At 43.9% G+C, this 3,885-nt stretch overlaps 1 protein-coding gene across 1 annotated transcript in view; it reads right to left on the bottom strand.

Annotated features, from left to right (window-relative positions):
- LOC109936741 (collagenase 3) overlaps nt 1-3,885 on the bottom strand; it is a 57,031-nt gene that overhangs the window by 3,825 nt on the left and 49,321 nt on the right. The gene's annotated exons all lie outside the window — the stretch shown is intronic.

The following is a 3,885-nucleotide window of genomic DNA, read 5'->3' as shown; positions in this document are numbered from 1 at the left end:
CAAGCCGCACCTCCATCTCCTACCGACCAACCTCATCCCGCCCCCTTGACCTGTCCGTCCTCCCTGGACTGACCTATCCCCTTCCTAACTCCCTACCTACACTCACCTTTCCTGGCCCCATCCCCGCCTCTTCGACCTGTTTGTTTCCTCTCCACCTATCCTCTCCTCTATCCCTCTTCTATCCGCCTCCCACTCTCTCCCTATTTATTTCAAAACCCCCTTCCCCTCCCCCTTTTCTGATGAAGGGTCTAGGCCCGAAACGTCAGCCTCTCTGCTCCTATGATGCTGCTTGGCCTGCTGTGTTCATCCAGCCTTGCACCTAGATAAACACCACTTGTCTTGAAATGTTCTCTGGACAAAAATAGTAGGTGAATGTTTAATTTCAGGCCAGTACAAATGCTAGTTCAACTGAAACAGTGACAAGCTCAAAGTGACTGTAAGGTACTTTGGCAGATCCTGTGATCAGGAAAGAGATGGTACAATTGTCTTTATATCGCTTTGTAGCCAGCCAATGGAATCTGTACCAGATTATCCAGGCTGCATTGGCACCAGTTTTATTGGCTCATCCAATGAAACTCTTTGGCTTTGATAAATCACTTCTGTAAATCTTGGCATGTGGAGAGCTGCAGGCAATAACATAAATCTGACAGTTGAAAATAAAATAATTGGGGTTGTTTATTGAAAGCGCACTCAAATATTTTTGCTAAACATTTTAGGAACATAGGAACAGGAGTAGGCCATTCATCCCCTCGAGCCTGTTCCACATTTAATGAGATCATGGCTGATCTGTGTCCTGACTCCATATATCTGCCTTTGGCCCTTATCCCTTAATACCTATGTTTACCGAAAATCATCAATCTCAAATTTAAATGAACATCTGATCCAGCATCCACTGCCATTTGTGGGAGAGAGTTCCATACATCAACCATCCTTTGTGTGTATAAATGCTTCCTAACATCTTTACTGAACAGTCTGACCCCAATTCTCAGACTAGTGCCATCTAGTTCTAGAATCCCCAACCAGTGGAAATAGTTTATCTTTATCTACCCTGTCTTTTCCTGTTAATATCTTGAAAACCTCAATCAGATCACCTGTAACTTTCTAAATTCTAGAGAAAGCAGGTCTAATTTGTGTAATTTTGCCTCAGGTACCTGAAGTCCAGATATGATTTTCCAATATGAAACTATCAATGTTAAATAATCAATAATAAAAATACTCTGGTTTGTTCAACGTCATTCTTACCTATCTTTGAAGAAAAACATCTCTCCACGAAAACTTGCAACCGCATCAAATGACAACTTCCAACTGCATTTCTCTGGTGTCTTTTGTGGTGGTTTGTTGTTTGTCAGGATCTCTTTTGATTTACCTAAGTAATCACACATATCATTAAGCAAAGTAGAAAATACTGTTCAGTGCAGTGTTAATACTCCCAGAGTAATGTAGATTAGCGCCATAGTCCAATTTTAATTAAAGTATATTAACTCTGTAAAATTTACAGAAGTTCAATACTTGGTGAAACTCTGATATTGTCAAATTAAAACCGAAAGAACTGCGGATGCTGTAAATCAGGAGCAAAAACAAATTTGCTGGAGAAGCTCAGCAGGTCTGGCAGCATCTGTGAAGGAAAAACAGAGTTAACGTTTTTGGTCCGGTGGCCTTTCCTCAGAACCCTCATGGGCGAACTTTCCATCTCAAGTTCAAGGAAAATTAGTGATCATTCAGGGGATGAACTATAAAGGTGGACTGTGAAACCTTAGAAAGAAAGTAATAGAGAAGGATCTCAAGGAAGCATAAAACAGACTAAACTGTACAAAATGCTCAATACTTCCAGATCGGAGACAACAGTAAGATATTCTTCACTGGGAGTGAACTCTGTTGATTTCTGCGTTTTCCGTTTTCCGAACTGTCAGCTTAGATTGGAATCTTCACAGTGCCTGATCAAGTTGGGCACTGGGGTGTCAGTGTGTGGTTGGCAGGAATTAGTTACTCGGTGTTGAGAAAAAAAGTTTGATTCCCCAATCAAGTTCTGAACCATGAGACAAGGCGTTCACTAGTGAACAGCAAGAAGACTTTTTATTCCATTTGCATGCATTAGCATATTATTATTACTAAACTTTGCCTTATTGATATAAAATTACAATACAAATGCCAGACAGGGACTATATCTAATTAGAGGCAATGTAACCATCGCCCTTTGCCATTCAATGGCATAGTCATAATTGAATTCTGGGATTACTATCAACCAGGAACTGAAGTGGACTATCCAAATAAATACTGTATCTGTAAGAGTGGGTCAGGAGCTTGGAATGCTGTGACAAGTAACTCTCCCAACTCCTCAAAGCCTGTCCACCATCGACAAGGCACAAGTCAGGAGCCTGATGGAATATTCCCCACTTGCCTGGATGGATGCAGCTCCAACAACAGGTCAAGAAGCTTAACACTATCCAGGACAAAGCAGCCCCCGCTTGATTGGCACTACATCCACAAACATTCAGTGCCTCTATCACCAATGCTCAGGAGCAGCAGTGTGTACTATCTACAAGATGCACTGCAGAAATTCACCAAAGACCCTCAGACAGCGCCTTCCAAACCCACAACCATTTCCATTTAGAAGGACAAGGACAGCAGATACATGGGAACAACACTCCTTGCAAGGTCCCCTCCAAGCCACTCACCATGCTGACTTGGAAATATATCGCCGTCCCTGGGTCAAAATCCTGGAATTCTCTCCCTGGTATGTGTACCTGCATCAAATAGATTACAGCAGTCCAAATGGCACCTTCTCAAGGGCAGCTAGGGATGGACAATGAATGCTGGCCAAGCCAATGGCACCCACATCTTGTTAATGAATTTTAAAAAGTTTCCTATTCTTCTATTCTTCTCATTCTCCCACCAATCTGATCGAAACGAGAACTCCCAACATGAAAGTCAGAGTGATTATCTGCTATCTCTGGTTTGCCACTTGTTCCTTCAGGCCTCCATCCTGAGCAGCAGTGACCAACATCTCAGGACATGGTACATGGCCAGTGACTGCCTGCACACATGTGTCCTCGGAGATTGGCATCGGACACGTACCATTCTCACTGCCGCCACACGGGACATCCCTGACCCACTAACAATCCAGTTCTGCACTTCTGTACTGCATTTGGAGCTCATCAGCTCCCAGCATTGTGACTGTGCTGCCAGTGTACATTACACACAGGGTCTAGCACCATCTCATGGATTGGAGCAGATTACACCTCGGGCATCCTTGCTTATTCTATTTGCAATAATCACTTTGCACCTTCTTGGATGCTCAAAACCTTCCTGCTTGTCTTGCCTTTCCATGCCTGTTTGCACATTGACCTCACAAGCTAAGCTGAAAGATTCACAGTACTTCTAAATTGCCTAAAGAAAAAAGGGTCAAAATACTAACTTTTCTTTCTCTCCTCAAATGCTGCCAATCCTGCTGAGATTTTCCAGCAGTTTCTGTTTGCATTTCTGACGTGCCTTACATTTTAGTGCAGACATAAAGCTATCCAGCTTATCGTGGTCATCAGCGGTCAGCGAGGGGCTGGCCATGTTGCTGTACAGTACCATATTATGTCCATCTCACATCTGCATCATGTCCAAGCCACCATACACACAGAAAGTGCTGCAGCTTAAATAGCAATGTCTCAAAGTCTGACAGTAACTGTCCTCAGCCAGGCAAGGCAGACAGTCTTCAATCAGGGGCTCCTGGCAAGGTAAGACAAGGGTAGTATCCTGTTATCGGTCCAGGGGCCCTCACACTGTCAGTCAGCCACTAGGGCGGTCAGGGTCAGGGTCAGAGTCAGGGTCAGGGTCAGGGTCAGGGTCAGGGTCAGGGTCAGGGTCAGGGTCAGGGTCATAGTCAAAGTCAGAGTC

This window comes from Rhincodon typus, chromosome 6, assembly GCF_021869965.1.
Source record: "Rhincodon typus isolate 14 chromosome 6, sRhiTyp1.1, whole genome shotgun sequence".
Taxonomy (NCBI): domain Eukaryota; kingdom Metazoa; phylum Chordata; class Chondrichthyes; order Orectolobiformes; family Rhincodontidae; genus Rhincodon; species Rhincodon typus.
The sequence above is the reverse complement of the archived record's forward strand: the minus strand, read 5'-3'. Positions and strand labels throughout refer to the sequence as shown.